The following is a 9,586-nucleotide window of genomic DNA, read 5'->3' on the forward strand; positions in this document are numbered from 1 at the left end:
ATAGGTCTTGGAGCGAGACGCAGAGAGGGCGGATAAGGTGGCTTCTGGTGGTAAAAGACAGTGGTACTGAACGAACCAATACGGTATACCTAACTCAGACACAGGAGTGATCCTGACTGTTTTTGCTTGGAAGCTATGCTAGAATTAGCTGTGATGCATATGCGTGAGTCGAGCTCTCGTATCGTCTTCGATATGTTTTCACTGCGTTTCGATAACTTCCTCTTGTCTCCGGTGTTTTGTAATTTATTTTCATCTAGGCCGTCTGTTTCCGGTGTCGTCAATGACAGGCATATAAATTATAAGTCCTCCCATGAACCGCTATTCCATTTACCAGACAGTGACTGAAGCGCTCTCAGCGGCAGGAGGCAGGACGGGGGACGGGACCACTATTGACCTGAAATGGGGCGTGGTAGATGGTGACTCAGTGGGTCGGGAAGGGGACGGGGAGTGGGGTGGGCACCTGGGCCCTCACGTGACTTGGTGGGGGTGGGAGATAGTCAATAGGTACGCATGGGACAAATGTCCATACAGCTAAATTCAGACACCTAACTTATAGTGATCCCTTAGGGCACCATAAGTATGCCAATGCTGAGTAGACGATACCAAATTAGAATACTGGAATAAGGAAACCGCTGTCTCGTCAGTTGTGGATGTCATAGTTTCTTAAATTCACCGTCATGCTATCTTTCAAAATTCATTTATGGCCAGTTAATTCATAGTCCGTCCATTTATGTCATCTATCTACCGTTCAGGCAAACACAATACATATCAGCTAATTTCGACGCTAAAAGGTCATATTCAGGTATCCAGGAATCTCATTATGGTGAACCTGGCCAATGCCACCCACGTTTGACCTACCACACAATGGTCAGATTGAAGTAGGCTAGTCACCGGACATCGGAACCACGCCCGAAGCAACGGCCGTGAAACGAACCGAACAATGACTCCTTGGAATGGTATTTCTTTCTACCTCGATAGCCGGGCACTGCTGACCGAATCCTCAGTCCATGACCGTGACCAGATACCAGACATGTCACAAGACGAGTGTGGTACATACGTGAACTACGAGCTAACTGCACCCTGCAAGTCATAGCTAGCGGCTTAGCTCGCTGAAGTAACTATTTCAACCATGGGAAACACACGCTATGCAATTACGCTTGGTTAATTGTCGAGTTGCACGAAATAACGATTGTAACACAGACCCGAGGCAGTTGAGGCCTTCAGTGGTCGATTTTGCGTCATTTGTCGCCTTGATACCGATCTCGGGTGGTGGATCCTTAATCGGGATGGCACCACGTCTGTCTCTGCGCCTGTAAATTTGACCTAAACACTTTGGCCTGGCCCCTGGGGGCAGGTGGAATGCCACTGTGACCTGTGTCATGGTGGGGTCTTCAGGGCACCGAGCGTGCGAGCCGCATCACACGGCCCTTACACGCTACAATTCAGTGCTGGGAAGGGGCGTGGCACTGTGTGAGTGCATGCAGAGGAAGAGGGTATAGTTACGAGTACAACATAGACCGATTCTCTTTCGCTCTGTAGTGCTTTATGATTTTTATTTATAAATACTCGTAATGAAATCTGTTTTGACAAAACCAGTCTCAGATGAAGGTAGCCGCTAGCACAAACCCTGCATTGTAACAGCCACTGAAATATATCAGTGTCAGTATAAATGTCCTCACAGAGGCCTACCCCAGCGTCTGGTCGACAACACTTCTCAGTAGCAAAAGATGTCCTCGCGCGGTTTACAGCAGTTAGCAGAACGCAGGCGACGCTGACGCCTTGTCTGCGGTGTCCCGTGATTGTTGATCGCCGAGATGAACACGATAGTTCCCGCGTTGAGCATGTGCCTTCCACAGGTACAGACCTCTCGGGTGATGGAAATCCATCGATGACTGACACCAGCCCCGCCCAAACACTGTCGTTCCACTCCAAATAGACCAGCACAGGTGTGCGGTGCGGCTCGGACACGGCCAGACTCCCCACGTGGACAGTGTAACGTCAGCCTGGTGATTTTATGTGCCGGGCCTCACTAGTCACATGGCGGTTTTCGGCCTTACATGGTAGTTGAATAGCATATTGACCAATGTTTACTGCAAGATGAGCTCTGGCGTGCAAGGTTTGACGCCATATGAGTCACGCCGGAGAAATAAATAACAAAATATGTTTCTTCTTTCTCCGACTTCTCTACCTAGCACGGCCTAATCTTCCTCTTCCTCCTCCCCCTCCCCATTCACCGGAAGTCGTTAGTTTCCGGTGTGCTCTGACGGAAGTTAAGACGGTCCATTTTCGGTGCAGCTCTATCAGAAGCCTAAAAACCACAGCGGATTCGGCAGCGGATGCATTAGAAGCCACAGTGAAGACGGTGATGTCATGCTCCCAGAATGACCGTTAGAATCGGAATATTTCGGAGCTAGAGTTGCAACCATATGGCTCCTCGTGGGTGGCTAGCATGACAGGAAAACGTCATTCTGACTTCAATACGAGTTTATGTGGTATGTGATATATTATCCTTCATTTATCCTGCCTACTCGAAACGTAATGTGATTACGTTCTGACATTTTGGTTGGCTAAATGCTTTATTGCTGACCCGTGTAATGTGTAAGTCGGGGTGAGTGATGTTAGTATTTTATTTAATAAATTCATTTCCCTTTTAATTTAGCATTTTCATTGTACTTTATGAGCTGTGCTAAACACGATAAAATAAAGATGACAAGCTTTGATATAGCCAAGGCTACTTTGCCTTCCAAATCACAATCCCTAACCAGAATCGCATCCAGAGAAGCCACAGGCCGTCAACTAAGTCCCTGACTAGCCTGTGCTCAACACAAATCTTGTCTGGGGTTTTGAACCACATGAAAAACAGCGCTACCATTCTGAGCCATCTTTGGCCAATCCGTTTTGGTGCACATCTGTGTCGAGCTGCCAGGGTGCGGCCGCACAGTCATCCGCCAAAGACGGTCCTGGCTGACTTTGGCTATCGGCTGAGAACGACTACCGCAGTGCCGAACAACTATTTAATATGGACTGTCAGTACTCAGTTGACAGTCATCGCACTGAAGGAGTGCTCTCTGGTACCATTATTTGACTATCGCCATTCGAATTGACTTTCGGGGAATGATATCAATGCTGCTGTCGAAACCCTCTCTTATCGGCAAAGGCTGACTTTGTTTCTTGGTTCTGTGTACCATCGTATTGCAATGAATATCAACGTGCATATAAAGCTGCTTCTCGAGGACACTGCCAACCAAACATAAATAGAAACTAAAACTCATGGTCGACCGGAACCTCCCGCGGCGAGTCGCGGTGCCAGTGTGGTGCTGGTGCCAGACCCATGTCACCAGGATCCTCCTCTGTCCCAGTGTGACGTCAGCAGTGTCTCACGGGCGCCAGAGCCGTGGGGCGGCGGCGCCAGGAGGGTAAAACACCGCATTTTTGCTCCAGCATGACCACCAGGTCAGCCAACGCAAACAAACAAACAGTCGGTTGGCTGGAAGTCAGGGAGCTGGAACAACCGGATATCAGGTGTTTTGTCCGACAGACAATGGGCCAGAAATAGAGCGTTGTCGGTGTAACGGAGAGCGCCAATATATAAATCGAATATGATCGGTCTGAGGAATGCAAAACGTTGTTTTGAATAAGTGAACCATTTGAATATAAATAAACGCTGTTAGAATCATGCCCATGTGGTGCTAAAAAATATATGTTCTTAATTCTTTATATAGTTGCCACATCTATCCAGACCACATTAATGCACAACATTCGAAAAAAAACGCTACGCTACACTTTTTTACTCTCAAATAGTGCCCGTAGGTGAGCGGGAGTTTAACTACAAGCCCCGAGCATCCACTGACCACAATAAAAGATGAAATTATCATTGTTCCAGCGGCATTAAATTCCATCTCCTCTGAGCGTTCCTAATACGTTGTCTCATAAATCCGAATACGTCTCGTAAATTTTCATTCTGCGTCGCTGGCAGAACGCTGACCCGTATCACTCGCCATGATAACTCCACCGTTGGGATGGGCGTGCGGTTGACCCAGCGGGCGCAGTCCTTCCTTTTGGGTCGATCACCGTCCAGACGGCGACGATATCTCAGTGTACACCGCCGATATGACCTTATAAGCAGCCTGTGGTATATTGTGACCTGGCCGCACCGGTCCCGCAGTGCTTATCGCTCACTTGCCGATGGATCTGAGGTTTGTTCATATTGATCAGCCCGTCAGTGAAGTTGTGTCACATTTGTTAGTGTCAGTCTGGAGTTGACTCTGCCTCCAGTCAACTGGATGTGGTGTTGGGATTGACAGAGGGAATAGTTTGCATAGCAATTTCGGAGGTTGGCGTCTTGCGTGTTTGTGCATTCGAACCATTGTATTGCGCGGGAGGTTTTCAGATGGAAGTGTATTGATGCCTGATGGAACATGGGTTACGACTTACGAGAAGGTAGAAGGTAAAAGGCTCAGCGACCGTGCCATTTACTCATATTAGGCATAGTGAAAATTAATTGTAGTGTCATACCAGGCGACTCGCTTGGCTCGCTATCACATACATAAAATCACATCATTTGCTAATGGATTTTTTTAACGATGAAATTGTTGCTGCTCGCTACGATATGAATAATCTGTCTCATGACTTACGATGGGTGCTTAATAAAACTTATAGTATCACTACATCCGAGCCTCTAATGTGGGATTGATTTATAAAGATGAAAATCTTACCATACGTCGTGCGCGACTGGCTTTAGCGATCGATAGCTGAGTTCATTCAGAATTGACGTAAAATCTGTGGTAGATACTCGTGTTTGTCATGGCGGCCATGACTGACGCTCTCATGGTTACGTTCTACGAGTCTCGCGTCAGTTTTCCGCATCAAGTTTTACCTGGAACGTCTAGTTTAAGTTGAACTTGATCATGAGAAACTGCAATGTATGCATTTTCTAACAGCTTTAGATAGGACATTTTTGGAGCAGTGTCATTGCTAACTGTAAATCAACTGGAACTCAGTATCATCAGTCGATGAGACATCATTTCATTCATAGCCAATAATAGACAGATGTCAGAAGCTCATCCAAAAGGGGGCCAAATCTAGTTTCTCTTGCTATTGCAGTGTCAATGTAAGAATGCGTAGCTTTGATATGTCTGCCCTTTGTACTTGGATTCGATTCGATACATACGTGACTTCAAAGAGTCGATTGATACTTGGAGTTGGATCCCGTCCAGCGACTCGAGTGTCCTTCCTTTGTTAGCGGCTGCTGATTCAGACCACCGGACGAGCTGAGGCCCCCGTGGATGCCTATTACCTATACCGGATACCCTCAAAGAACCCAGTCTCACCCAGGCCACACAGGGATTCTGGGGCCCGGACGAGACTGATCCATGTCAGATGCATTGGCCACGTATTTATAGTTTAATGTGTCGTCAGGCAGGGTATCGGATGTTTGCAAAAATGTGTCAACAGCTGAACAGCTTCCAATTTCCATTATCCGGTCTTTGTTGGCCTAAGAGGCAGAGCAGCATCTTCAGAATAGGCATATTCTAAGCCAAACACACATTGCTGAGTAAAAATGTACACATTTTCATCAGTGGCGGCGGAAGGTAATTTTGGATGGGGGTGCAAAGTTTTCTCAAGGGGCCCCTCTGGAAGTTTTGGGCCCCCTTCAGTTTTTTTTAGTGATTTTTATTGACTATTTATGAAAAACGAAGAGTTTGGAAAACTCTCCCCATACACACAAGTTCTGTAAAAGGTTTGAAATTGCAGTGTACCTACCTACCTGTCTCAAATAATGAAAGCAAAAAGAAGCAAATGCAGCTAGTTTTTATCGGCTAATCTTTTAGTCTAGCCACCACCCACAGCGTCTCAAACCACTTTTTCTGGATCCGCAGTGGACCATTGAGGGCCCTACGAGACCGTTCCAAGAAGACCGTGTTTAGAAGCCCCTTGGAAACCGACCACATAGAGACTCCTCCAGAAAACTACATGACTCCCCAGACTGAATGAGCCCTCCGATCAGGGTCAGTCCCTTGAAAGTTGCTGAAAGGTTTCAGAAGGCAGTATAGGCTCGAAAGTCTTTTGAGGGCTCTCAGAAACCGGCATCGGACCCCAAAAAAGCCTGTATATGGAGGCCCTCCAAAGCCGGGATGGAGGCCACAGGAGCCGATGTTTAGCCTAAAGAGCTGGTATGGAGGACTGAATAGAGGAAAGGGGTCTCAGTGGGGCCTTCAGGGGCAAACGTTTGAGCCCCAAAAGTATGTGTGGGGTCTTAGAGGCAGGTAGACCCCTGGGGTATGCACGGGGTCCCAGTAGCTCGCGTGTGAGCCCTAACCTAATATTCGGCTGGCAGCTACTAGAACCAGCATGGGGATTCTTAGAAGCCGCTTAGACCCACATTTCATGGGTCATGAGTCCCAAGAGTCGATGTAGGGGCCATAAAAGCCGGTGTAGGGCCCATGGCCCCATAAGTTCTGACATTGAGACTCTCAGAGGTCGGCGACGGGGCACCAAGAGCAGATAAAGTGCCTCAACAAGCCGACATGGGGCCTGAGAATCAGTGTGGAATTCCAGGAGCCTGCGTGAGCTCTCGGAGACCTTCGTATTTCGTAAGGTCCACAAAGGTCGATGGATCATCTGAATCTGAACTCTGCGGGGCCCTCAGAAGCCAGCATGTCTCCTGGCACCTGCCTGCGTTGAGTTGAGACCCTCCGAGGCCCTCGTAGGGTTCTTCAGAGGCCAGCGTTTGCCCTTGAAACCTTCGTTAGGCCCTAGAAGCCGTCAAGAGGGCCCTCAGAGGTCAGCATGGCCCCTGGAGCCTGCCTCCGTCGAGGCCCTCAGAGGCCGTCGTGGGACCCTCAGACGCCAGGCAGTGTGGGCCTTTGGAGCTTGCGCTGGGTCTTAGAGACCATCGTGAGGGCCCAGAGAGGTCGTCGTCAGAGCCCTCAGCCCCTCAGGGACCGTCCTGGGGTTCTCAGAAGTTGTTGTGAGGGCCTTTAGATGCCTTCGAGAGGATCACCAGAGGTCGTCATGAGGGTCTTTGGCCATATTGAGGGTCTTTATGGGTCGTCTGAAGCCAAATGGACCATCAGACTTGATTTGGGTCTAGGGCCGTCACAAGGGCCCTCAGAGACCGTCGTAGAGGCCCTCAGAGGCCAGTGGGGCCCCTGGAGTCCTGTAGGACCCTCAGCGGTCGTCCTGAGGGCCCTTAGTGGTCGTTATAGGGCCCCAGGGGACAGAGTTCGTCGTGAGAGCCCTCAGAGATCATCGTAAGGGCCCTCAGAGGCCGTCATAGGGGCCCTCAGAGGCCAGCGTGGCCGCTGGAGTCTCCTTGGGGCCCTGGAGTCTCTGTGGGACCCTCAGCGGTCGTCATGAGGGCCCTTAGTGACCGTTATAGGGCCCCAGGGGACAAAGCCCTCAAGTGGGAGCCCTCAGAGATCGTCATAAAAGGGCCCTCTGAGGCCATCGTGGGGCCCTCAGATACCGCGTGGAGCACCAAACGCGGCTCGGGACACTTCTAGCCGGTGTGGGGGCCCCAAAGACTAGCATGGGGCGTTCCTGACCATAATTGGACATCCCGGATGATTCCACATCAGTGTTCGTTTCCCGATCACTGGTTTTCAGGAGAAATGTATTGGATGGTGCGACGGGCCCCTTGAACGGATTTTGGGGGTGCAAAAAGATATGTTTGCACCTCCATGTTTTTCGATGGGGGTGCAGCTGCACCCCCTGCACCCCCTATTCCGCCGCCACTGATTTTCATCATTAGCAAGAATTATATGCGTTTGAGTCTGCCTGACGCACGTGCACGCATCAGGCACGCTATCGTGCTCAGATGCTATCTGAGCAGACGACCTTTGCGGTACGTCTAACGGGCTGGGCCTCGGCCACGACCATGCTGCTTTCAATTGCAAGGAGCATCGGGTCACTAACAGCTTTATATTGGCCTCATGACACTTGGCTGAGATGGTGGCAAGCAATACGTATCAGCGGCAATTCTACCATTGTGTTATCACTGGACTGAAAAATGCGCTTCCAGAGTTGGACAGCATGTCGCTGGTTATGATTGATGCCTTATCTATGTCCGGACGACGTCTTAAGGTCAGATTTTATGGTCATTCAGCGCGGTCCACGTCATAATACTTCTGTCAGGACAATTTCAGTTCAAAGTCACATCTGAGTTTCATCAGCGCGGAGATCTACATATCTCTCCTTATAAAGTCACGCGGCCTTCGTCGGATGGGGTCTCGGCTCATGGGACATCCGTACAGCTGTGCTCCAAACCAGCATCCGGCAGTGCCGTGCGAGGTGTCAACCTTTCACTGAACGCCGTACAAGCTTATCACAACCCGTTCAATCCCGAGTCCCGCTGAGACGGACACGTAAAACGGCAGCTCACTGGTGATTCAGTCACGAGACTGGCAGGACAATGACATTCCGGAGCTGAAATGTTTTCTGGTGTGCGAGACGGCAGCCCGCGGCAGCCTAATCCGAATTTTTGTGCACGGTGCTGCTGCTACGAGAAGACGTGACAAATAAATAACTGATAATCCGTCCTGTTTTGGTGTAGTACGAGCTGTGACGCCACGGGGACGAATAGGACGCGTTACCACGGCGATTGCTGGGGCCATGTATGGCATAACGCTTCAGCTAACTCATGCAGTGTTTTACGATTACTGACAAAGTTTGACTGTGCACCTTATGTAACTTGTCGATATGAATGTGATACTGAAAACGGCTGACTGCTAGGTGCATGTGCTATTCAATGGGATGTTTTAAATACATTGACTCTATCAGCACTTCTGAATGCACGAGGTCGTTTGTTTTTTGTTTGCTGACTCAGCGAATAGGATGATTTGCATTTCGGTGTATATAGGTATAGGTAGGTATAAAGGCAAATGTGTACTAAGTACTTATTATGACTCTCCCCTTATCCCGACGATATTGCTGTCACCAGCTCGCAAAATAGTCTACCTACCTATTTGTATCAAAGGAACGAAAATATCTGCTCCGCTTTGAATGATGACTCATTCATTGAAATATCTTATAAACCCCTGTTGCACACTTTGTTTCTTTAATTGTGTATGGAGTTCAAGGTTGAAAATTGCGCAAAATGTGTCGATGGTCTTAGCTTGTTTTGCGTCACGAGCTGTCGCTTTCGATCAATGGCGTTTTAGTACAGCTCATTGCTGTTCCCAAATTCCACCCGAATTTCCCAGGCAGGCTTTTTCCCAGCAGCGCTGCATGACTCACTGCATGATCACAACTCGAGATAAGCTTCCTCACAACACAGCCAGTCAGGCTTTATATGGATTTATTTCGCTCGAAACTCTGAAAAAAGTACTGAAGGATAGTTATTTGTTGCAGCTTTACGTGAATGTTTCTTTCCAGGTAGCTGACAAGATTGCAGTTAGCAACATGAAATTGTCATGAAGAGACAGATATACGACATGATTTCATGCGAGGGCTAGATAAATCAGCCAAAAACTCCTTCTTCATCATGCTTTCGTTCTCTGTAAGCTCCTTACACCAATCATGGTCCCTGGAGCAGCGTTCATGACCGCGGGGTATGTAAATAGCCGGTCATGCTGCCAGCTCATCG

This window comes from Amphibalanus amphitrite, unplaced genomic scaffold (genome assembly GCF_019059575.1).
Source record: "Amphibalanus amphitrite isolate SeventyFive unplaced genomic scaffold, NRLGWU_Aamphi_draft 001542F_arrow, whole genome shotgun sequence".
Taxonomy (NCBI): Eukaryota; Metazoa; Arthropoda; class Thecostraca; order Balanomorpha; family Balanidae; genus Amphibalanus; species Amphibalanus amphitrite.